Genomic DNA, 11,112 nt, shown 5'->3' with positions numbered 1-11,112 from the left:
CAGAATTATGTTATTTGACAAAAAGACACTTACTATACATTATCCGTCTGAAAAAATCAGAAACATTAATTTTCTTCCATAGCTCCTTACAAATATTATTTTGTTTCGTCTGATCTTCTTCAGTTATATTTAATTTTTAACTTAAATGTAATATGATAAATTTGCGGCAGTTAAAACTTAAAATTGTCATAGTCCAATAACATGAAAATTTTTATAAAGTGCCGTTAGAGAAAATCCTGTATTCGTAGTTCGTCTAGAAATATGGGAATACGGGCTTTAGTTGCTAGTAGAAATATATATATATTGAATAATAGTACAATTCAATATTCTACTGAATCGATAAGCATCGATATATCGGATATCGATACATTGATTTCGATATTTCACACGTATCGATACTTCCGTTTTTGATACGTATCGATACGAAATATCGATACTTTTTTAAAATATCGCCATCACCAGAGATGAAACGGGAGATTGCTCATGCGAGGTCCCGAGGCAATCCCTACCGGTAGGCGGCGCTGGTGTTGGCAAACGCGTGTCTCAGGTCCATCTAACCCCTAACGCCATCTATCGGAAGAGACCACGAAGCACGAGCGTTAAGCTTAGAATAGGGTAAAACATATATGCATTGTTGCCAGAAAGCGGAATAAAGAGAGAGCGGAGATATTTTCTCGGACCTCTCTGTCTTTCTCGCTGTTAGCTTCTAGCAGAAGAGTCGAGGCAAAATCTTTCCGTTTCGCTTTGCCGAAAATCTACCAATAATCGATGTCATTTATATTTGCAGGCCAATGCCTTTATACATGATTTTTTCAGCATATTTATTTATCAGCATTGACTTATTTAAATCAATAATAAATTAAGGAAATGCGTATTTGATATATAATAATTATTTTAACTATAATTTCATCGTTATATTTCGCTTATTTCCGTAAAATCTGCATTTCTTTAGTTTATTATTGATTATTGTAAGTCAATGGCAATTAAAAAAAATTTAATCTTAAAAAAAAAAAAAAAGTACCGATCAGGAATCGAACCCGGACCCACGAATCGCCACGCGATTACCTTACCGCCTAGACCACGAGGCTTCTTCAGAGCACCGTAAACAGATAGTCTTTTTAAGGGCTTGAAATCTTCTTTTAAACCATATAAATAAACGAGCAACCGACAGCTTTATTCATTATTATTCTGTCATAATGGTACACAAATTAAGGAATAATTATATTTTGAATAGTTTTCAAAAGCTTTTCCAATAGCCAAGAACGAAGATAAATAATCAACGCTCGCAGTTTCCGTTCTTGGTTATTGGAAAAGCTTTTGAAAATCTACATTATATAATTATTCTTTAATTTGTGTACCATTATCATAGAATAATAATGAATAAAGATGTCGGTTCTTCGTTTATTTATATGTTTCAATAGAAGATTTCAAGCCCTTAAAAAGACTATCTGTTTACGGTGCACTGAAGAAGCCTCGTGGTCTAGGCGGTAAGGTAATCGCGTGGCGATTCGTGGGTCCGGGTTCGATTCCTGATCGCTACTTTTCTTTTTTTTTTAAGATTAAATTTTTTTTAATTGCCATTGACTTACAATAATCAATAATAAACTAAAGAAATGCAGATTTTACGGAAATAAGCGAAATATAACGATGAAATTATAGTTAAAATAATTATTATATATCAAATACGCATTTCCTTAATTTATTATTGATTTAAATAAGTCAATGCTGATAAATAAATATGCTGAAAAAATCATGTATAAAGGCATTGGCCTGCAAATATAAATGACATCGAATATTGGTAGATTTTCGACAAAGCGAAACGGAAAGATTTTGCCTCGACTCTTCTGCTAGAAGCTAACAGCGAGAAAGACAGAGAGGTCCGAGAAAATATCTCCGCTCTCTCTTTATTCCGCTTTCTGGCAACAATGCATATATGTTTTACCCTATTCTAAGCTTAACGCTCGTGCTTCGTGGTCTCTTCCGATAGATGGCGTTAGGGGTTAGATGGACCTGAGACACGCGTTTGCCAACACCAGCGCCGCCTACCGGTAGGAATTGCCTCGGGACCTCGCATGAGCAATCTCCCGTTTCATCTCTGCCATCACTAACGGGTAGGACACTCAGCTACCCCCACCCTTTCTTATTTGTCACCCTAGGCTCGAAGGCAATCTTTAGCCAACCTAAAATCCTGAGTAATATAATTGGCAGCGCTGCGTAGATGGCGTTATTGCGCTTCTTTAGAATTTGATGCCCATTTGAATAATATTTTTGTTTACTCTTGTTTTTTCAGGCATTCTTTGATATATTTTTTTACTATAGTATCAAATCATTCAATAATTTGATTAAGCTATTTGATTAATTCTTATTAATTACGGTCAATTTAGGTAAACTTTAAAAATAATCTATCAGTCTTATCGGACCCAGTCTTCTAAGTATTTATATATATACATTAAAAATTAATGTTACAGAAAATTTAAACAATTATATTGAATGTAAAAAAAACAAATAGAATACATTTTTTAAATTTATAACAATTTATGAGAAAAAATATTTTATTTCTTATATTTATCATTTATTAGCTATCACCTATATATAATTTTTGCTATATGTTTGACGTTCAACACGCAAAATTATTGAAAATATCGCCGTCGAAGGGTGAAAAATAGACCAAAATTAACTTGTAGGTGAGAGTGGGGCAAAATGATCCCATGCCGAATAATTTAAAATAATGAATTTATATTTGTGCGAAACAGTGCCCCAAGTTGGCTCCGAACCTGTGGTCAGAAAGGAAGGTCTTATTCTAGAGTAAAATATTCAAGGCAGAGGTAATAAGTAAAAGTGTTTTTTATTCAAATAAATAAAAAAAATATACAAACGTTTACACAGTATTTTTATGTACAAGAAAAACCGCGATATTTACAATGGCGAAGGCATAGGGAACTTTGCTGCCGTTAAATTCTGGGGAATTTCTTTTCGCAGAAGATTCCCCAGAACCCCAAGACTCAAAATTACCCAGGAGGGAACGCGGACTTAGAAACTCCCTGACTGGACAATTTTTCCTGGGGTATTCCCTAGTAAAATCCCCAGCCACGGGAGGAAGCGAAGTAGGAGAGGTGGATTTAGGGAAGGGGAAGTCCCCTTACCCCTCAGCCCCCTTCTCCCAGAGCTATGGTGGCTCCGAGCCACCCCAACCCCTAGGGTGAATCTACCCCTCCCACTACCCGACTCGTCGAGAGCCCTGGATTTGAGGGTCGGAACACTGGGTCCGAGGTAGTCCTCGGAGGCAGTGTGGAGGGGAAGGAGAGGGTGGACTTCTCCCGGGCAGTCCCCGGAGAAATTTCCCTTAGGAGGGAGGAGATGCCGCAGAGGGGTAGTCCCCTCTTGGTTGGCAGTGGGTGGTGGGTGATACTTACCAAAGTAGTCGACCCTTGGAGTTCGCCGGTGGAGGCGCTCGTTTGATGCTGCCGTGAAGGCGTCCAAAAATGCCGTGGAGGCGGTGGTGCCTAAAGGCTCAAAAAAAAGGTGCTGCTGTTGCTGCGGGTAGCAGCGGTCGAGCAAGGCTGAGGTGCGATGGGTCCTTATCAAGGACCCATCTATATAATTACGCGACACTAATCTTGCCAGCGAGAGAGCTGCCGCGGGCGCTGGCCACCTAGTGGCCAAGCGCGCAAGTAGTGTCGCTTCGCGGCCGCGACGCGCCAGGGCCAGAAGACGCGCAAGCGCGTCGCGGAGAGAGAGACAGATAGAGCGGCTAGACGCTGTCGGTCTAGCCGTCTATTGTGAGCGCAATAGAGATGGGAGATATAACAGAGAAATGCGGAATCTACTTCGCAACATTTTCTGCTCCTTCCAATCTCGAACAAACTCCCCCCGTTGACGCGATGGCGTCAAAACAAGGAAGAAGAAAGTTAACTCAGTTTAATTACAAGTTTATTTACAAAAAAAAAAAAAATAAAAATAAACGATATAAAACAGATAAGGACGAGACGACTATTTACATGGCTTCATTTGAAGTTTCGCGGAATTTAATTCCAGGGCCGGAGTCCACCGGAGTATAATTTTGCCCTGAGGGGCCCAGGCCTTCCATCTCCGAAGTTTGAGGGCCGAATAGAGCGGCACCTCGATCGTCTGCCCGAAGGCTCTGACAATAATTTTTTGCGCATTGCGCTCGATTTCCCTGGCGCTGGGATCGTCTAAGACTTTCCCAGCCCAGTTCGTCGAGGCAATGCGCTTCTGGGCGGCAACCACGGGCCTCCGACGTCGCGGGTTCGATGGTGGTTTCCGCGGCGTTGGTGGTGGTGGCTTCTCTTTTTGCCCCGCCGGGAGAACGTGGCCGAACAGCCGTCGAAATTCCGCTTCCTCCCGGGGGGCATGCAATTCGAGGACATCGTCCCCCTCGTCCTCGTATCCTACGCCCAAGAGGTGGGCCCACGGATAGTCCGACATGATCAATCGCGCTGCACCAAAAAAGGCAAATGATGAGTACGAAGACTCAGTAAGTATCGTGGGAGTTTTGGAAGAAAAGACATGGCGGAGATCATAAAGTGTTCCTGAAGGTTTGGAACAGGAAACAGGACGACCTTAAGAGTCCCAGGACGCCCGAGAGAGGAGGTGGTAACCTGAAGAGTCCCAGGAAACCAGGAAAAGAAAGTTAAGCAACCTGAAGAGTCCCAGGAAGCTTGAGAAGGAGAGATGACAACCTGAAGAGTCCCAGGATGCCGGAAAGCAGGGTGAAGATAGACCCTGATAAGACCCAAAGTGAGGGCTAAGAGGGGAGTTTACAGAGTTGCGAGAGACTCCGTTGAATCTCTTTTCTCGCGGTTTTAAGGACAGCTACGCGAGCTACTCCGTCCACCCCAGGAACTAGTTTGAGAATCCGCCCCAAGGTCCACATACGGGGAGGATTGTTAGGTACTTTGACAAGCACCAAATCTCCTTCACCGAATTCCGAGTTAGAGTGCTGCCATTTCGGTCTATGTTGCAAAGTGTGTAAGTATTCGGAAGACCACTTCTTCCAAAAGGTCTCGGTGATTCGATTTACGGTTTGCCAACGGTTTAATGATGATTCTCGTAAATCCAAGGTGGATAATTCAGGTGGGGAATTTAACGCCCGTCCTGACAAAAAATGCCCCGGAGTGAGTACGTCCAACGACTCTGGATCATCATGTAACCGCGATATAGGTCGTGAATTTAGGCAGGCCTCAATCTTAGTCAGTAGTGTGGTCATTTCCTCGAAATTAGGCACGAAAACTCCGAGGGAGCGTTTCAGGTGGTGTTTCATACTTTTTACAGCACTTTCCCAAAGACCGCCCCAGTGGGGAGTAGCGACCGGAATGAATTTCCACTCGATTTCACGGATGGACTCGGTGGGTTGAGCGCGGGCGGCTTCTAAGGCACATCGGTAGGCGCGTTTTAGTTCCGCATCCGCTCCTTGAAAATTAAGGCCGTTGTCTGAGTACATAACGGCGGGTTTTCCACGACGAGAAATGAATCGAGACAGCGCAGCGAGGAAGGCCTCGGTATCCAATCGAGAAACGAGTTCCAAGTGAACAGCACGGGTAGATAGACATACGAACACTGCCACGTAACATTTCATGGATTTTGCGTTACGACCGTGATGCAATTTAACCAAGAAAGGCCCAGCATAGTCTACTCCGGTGTGTTCAAAAGTGAAGCTTCGCGAAACCCTAGCGGCAGGTAGTGATCCCATAAGCTGGTTACCGAGTTTAGCGCGTTCGCGAACACACGTGACGCACTTGTGAACGCATGATTTTACTAGATTTCGCGCATTCACGACCCAAAACTTTTGTCGCAACGTGGACAAAGTTAGTTGGAGCCCCCCGTGAAGTGTATCTAGGTGCGTTTGCCTAATGAGTATGGCCGTTAAGTGGCAATCCGGAAGAATAATGGGGTGTTTCATTTGTTCAGAAATTTCGGCGTTCCGAAGCCGCCCCCCTATTCTTAGGATTCCTTGTGAATCAATGACCGGATGTAAGGAAAGAAGCTTTGACCGCGACGGTATACGTAACCCATGATTCAAGGCTGAGATTTCGCTCGCGAAGTGCGTTCGTTGAACAACCTTTACCAAGGCTTCAATCGAACTGCGAATTTCCGTTGCAGACAGGAGGGAGTCCTCCCATTGGCCGTTTTTTCTGGTCCGCTGGACAAATCGAAGAACATAGGCCATAACTCGGACCAGTTTAGACCAAGACGAAAACTTATCAAAAAACCAACACTCAGTTGTGTCGAATTGAGCGGTTAACGCTACCTTCCGACTTTCTTCCGCGGTTTCAAAGACCTGAACGGGATTTGCGGTGTGCTCACGGAGAAAAGCAGGCCCATGCCACCAAAGTGAGTCCTCTGATAACTGTTGAGCACTGGTTCCTCTTGAGCACAAGTCTGCAGGATTCAACTTAGTGGGTACATGATGCCAGCTGGCTTCCGATAAATGTGTTTGGATATATGAAACGCGATTAGCCACAAACGTCTTCCAATGCACAGGTTGCTTTGCTATCCAGGCTAAAGCGACTTGCGAATCCGAATAGCAACGAATCGCATCACAACTCCCGACCAAGCTTCCCTTGACGTGAACCAATAACTTGACTAGAAGGGCTGCTGCGACCAACTCCAGACGAGGGATTGAAGTGGTCTTGATCGGAGCGACCTTTGTTTTGGACATTACTAAATGTACCGAGAGTTTAGCGTCCTCATCAGTGAGGCGTTCATAAACGACTGCGCCGTACGCAAGTTCTGAGGCGTCACAAAATCCAATTAATTCGCGTTTTCCAGTAGTAAGTGATTGTCCGGTCCACCGTGGAATCCGTAACGTCTGTAAGTCTCGGAGATGCTCATAGCACTTGAGCCATTTTGATTTAATAGGCTCAGGAATTTCTTCGTCCCAAGAGAGTTTAAGCAACCAGGTGGATTGCATTAACTGCTTTAGAGTGATGATTATTGGAGAATTCCATCCCAATGGATCGAAGATCTTAGCATTCTCTGATAAGAGGATGCGTTTGGTTAGTACACCAATGTGTGAAGGAGAAACACGGAAGCGGAAGCTATCATCCCCGTGATCCCAATATATGCCCAAGACTTTACTTGATCCAGCAGGATCCTCAAAGAAAGAATGCAGCTCGGTAGGTTCAAGCGGGGAAGACCCCGGTTGGTTGAATGCCCATTTGCTTAAGGAGAAGCCCCCTTTTGCCAGTAGAGCGATGAGTTGTTCCCTAACCGAACTAAGTTGCTGTAAGTCATGGGCCCCAAAAAGTATATCGTCTACATAAGTAGAATTTAACAACACATCCTGCGCGAGAGGGAAGTTAGCTCCGTCCGTGTAAGCTAATTCGCGCAAAACTCGCGAGGATAGGAAAGGTGCCGGTCCAGTACCGTAGGTCACCGTGTTGAGTTCGAAGGCCTGAAGCTCACCGGAATCAGACTTCCATAAAATGTTCTGATACTTGCGGTCCTCAAAACGCACAAGAATCTGTCTGAACATTTTAACAATGTCAGTGACGCCTACATATCGAAAGGAACGCCAATTCATTAGGATCCGCGTGATGTCCTGTTGGAGCTTGGGTCCAATGAATAACGTATCGTTAAGCGAGACGCCAGTAGAAGTTTTAGAAGATGCGTTGAATACAACGCGAATCTTGGTCTTCTGATTCTCGGTCTTGAATACTGCATGATGAGGCAGGAAGACGCGAAAATCAGAGTTCCTAGGAACAGGAGACATATGTCCCAACATAAGATACTCCTGTAAGAATTGAGAATAACTTTCAGCCTGTTCTGGAGAAGTATCCAATCGCCGAAGTATTCTTGATAAGGTTTTCTCTGCTACCCGAGAAGAAGAACCTAGACTATGCCTTTCGATGTCGGATCGAAAAGGTAAGGCAACGACAAAACGACCCGAAGGGGTGCGTGATACCGTATCCACAAAATGTTGTTCACAGAGGGAGTCCTCTGTGGACATGGGTTTGACCTCAGGAACTTCTTCCAGTTCCCAGAAGTCGCGAAGAGTGTTTTCGAAGTCAAAGCAATGATGAACCGTGTAACTATGAGAGCGACCAGCCTTGGATAAGACTCCGGCTACGATCCACCCGAAAATCGTCTGCTGAGCAAGTACTGAATGATCAGGACAACGAATGTACGGACCTTCTACCACCTCAGCAAGATAATCTGCACCAAGGAGCACATCAATTGGAACCTTGGTAGAAGCGAAAGTATCTGCGAGCTCAATTCCGTTTAGTGCTGGAATAGATGACGGAGAATAAGATGGAGGTAGATATGGAGTAATCTTTGATAAGATTATTGCGGTTACATCCAATGAAGCACCGGGTCGTTTGAGAGAATGAAGGGTAATCTGTGCCTCCGCTCGAACGGTTTGAGCCGAATTCACTCCATGGATGGTAGCGTTGATACGTTGTCGCGGTACTCGTAACTGCTGAGCTAACTTTTCTGAGATAAAGGAAGTTTCTGAGCCCGGGTCAACTAAACCGCGGACTACAACACGAGAACCGTCATGAGCATCAATCCTGGCAGAGAACGTGGCCAATAGGACTGATCGTGTATCGGTAACGCTAAGATGCGTTGTAGAATGCGAGCTAGAGGGTTCAGGCTCGGAAGCGGAGTTTGTCGCAGGGGTAGTCCCCCGTGACTTGCTCCCCCCGGTGCCAGATTTGTCAAAATGCAACAACGTATGATGCATTTTACTACATTTCCTGCTTCGTGACGAAGAAGAACAATTGGAGCAACTATGCCCTGGCCTCAGACAGTTGATGCAGAGGTTCTGTGAAAATGCAAACTTTGATCGAGCCTGAGGGGTCAATGCAAGGTAGTCCTTGCACTGATACAAGAGATGGTTACTACCACAGTGAGCACAGCCGGTACTATTCACACTCGCAGCGTGTGACTTCAAGGATTTCCCCGATTCCTTTTTGGAAGTCTTAGGTTTGTTGCCTAATGATTGCAAAGAGTTAATGTGACGCGTTAGAAACTCCGAAAATTGAAGAAAGGTGGGATAATCCTTGTTGCTTCCCAGATACATCTCCCAGGCCAAGCGGAGGGTGTCATCCAGTTTGTTCTTCAGTGAATGAACAATGATGGGATCCCAATGATCGACGCCGTAACCCATAGTTTTGAGGGCGTTGAGAGCAACCGTGACAGAGTCCCTAACTTCCTTGAGAACTTTAAAATTGTCACCCCGAAGCGTGGGTACTTGCGAGATCTGGTCTAAGAACGTATCCGTGATCATTCGTCTGTCAGTATACCTAGCTACTAGAGTGTCCCATGCTATCTCATAGTTCTCGGAGGTGATCGCTAAAGATTTAATGACCGTAGCCGCTTCACCTTGCAAGCAAGATTTTAGATAGTGGAACTTGTCTCGCCCGGAGACATATGCCTTTTCATGAACAATGGAACTGAATGTTTCATAAAAGTTGTTCCATTCTAAATAATCCCCGGAAAACTTCGGCAAATCGATAATTGGAAGCCTAATGTGGTTTATTTCGCCTGAAGGCGCCGTGGGACCTGATGCTGGCATCACCTGATTGGAGCGAAGTTCATCTAAATGTCCTAGGATGTATTCTTCCGCGTCACTATGGGCATCAAGGGCCGCTTCATACCAGCTTTCGGTTACGTAATCCATTTTCGCTAATTCAGCCGGTTTAGTATGAGTAGTGATCTTAACGTGAGTTTTATGCAACACCTTAAGCCACTTCTCGACGGCCGCAAGCCTATCCTCCAAGAAAGGGAGGGTGAAGTTGCGTACTCCACGTTTCTTAATGTTAACGACCAACCGAACGAATTCATCCCGAATCATGGGCACGTAATTGATCGCTTCTAGTAATTCCCCTGAGCTAGGCGTAGTCATCTTGAATCTCTATTCCAGAACAAACCACAATCTTAACCCAGTCAGAATCTCCAACTTAAAAACACTGATGCACTTCGAACGTTTTTTGCCGGAAATCCGGCTCGAAGGACCAAAAATTTGTGCGAAACAGTGCCCCAAGTTGGCTCCGAACCTGTGGTCAGAAAGGAAGGTCTTATTCTAGAGTAAAATATTCAAGGCAGAGGTAATAGGTAAAAGTGTTTTTTATTCAAATAAATAAAAAAAATATACAAACGTTTACACAGTATTTTTATGTACAAGAAAAACCGCGATATTTACAATGGCGAAGGCCTAGGGAACTTTGCAGCCGTTCAATTCTGGGGAATTTCTTTTCGCAGAAGATTCCCCAGAACCCCAAGACTCAAAATTCCCCAGGAGGGAACGCGGACTTAGAAACTCCCTGACTGGACAATTTTTCCTAGGGTATTCCCTAGTAAAATCCCCAGCCACGGGAGGAAGCGAAGTAGGAGAGGTGGATTTAGGGAAGGGGAAGTCCCCTTACCCCTCAGCCCCCTTCTCCCAGAGCTATGGTGGCTCCGAGCCACCCCAACCCCTAGGGTGAATCTACCCCTCCCACTACCCGACTCGTCGAGAGCCCTGGATTTGAGGGTCGGAACACTGGGTCCGAGGTAGTCCTCGGAGGCAGTGTGGGGGGGAAGGAGAGGGTGGACTTCTCCCGGGCAGTCCCCGGAGAAATTTCCCTTAGGAGGGAGGAAATGCCGCAGAGGGGTAGTCCCCTCTTGGTTGGCAGTGGGTGGTGGGTGATACTTACCAAAGTAGTCGACCCTTGGAGTTCGCCGGTGGAGGCGCTCGTTTGATGCTGCCGTGAAGGCGTCCAAAAATGCCGTGGAGGCGGTGGTGCCGAAAGGCCCAAAAAAAAGGTGCTGCTGTTGCTGCGGGTAGCAGCGGTCGAGCAAGGCTGAGGTGCGATGGGTCCTTATCAAGGACCCATCTATATAATTACGCGACACTAATCTTGCCAGCGAGAGAGCTGCCGCGGGCGCTGGCCACCTAGTGGCCAAGCGCGCAAGTAGTGTCGCTTCGCGGCCGCGACGCGCCAGGGTCAGAAGACGCGCAAGCGCGCCGCGGAGAGAGAGACAGATAGAGCGGCTAGACGCTGTCGGTCTAGCCGTCTATTGTGAGCGCAATAGAGATGGGAGATATAACAGAGAAATGCGGAATCTACTTCGCAACATTTTCTGCTCCTCCCAATCTCGAACAATATT

The sequence above is a fragment of the Prorops nasuta genome, unplaced genomic scaffold (assembly GCF_024137725.1).
Source record: "Prorops nasuta isolate Cenicafe-Biocafe unplaced genomic scaffold, Cenicafe_Pnas_1.2 PNAS00017, whole genome shotgun sequence".
Lineage (NCBI taxonomy): Eukaryota > Metazoa > Arthropoda > Insecta > Hymenoptera > Bethylidae > Prorops > Prorops nasuta.
This window is presented reverse-complemented; position numbering follows the sequence as displayed.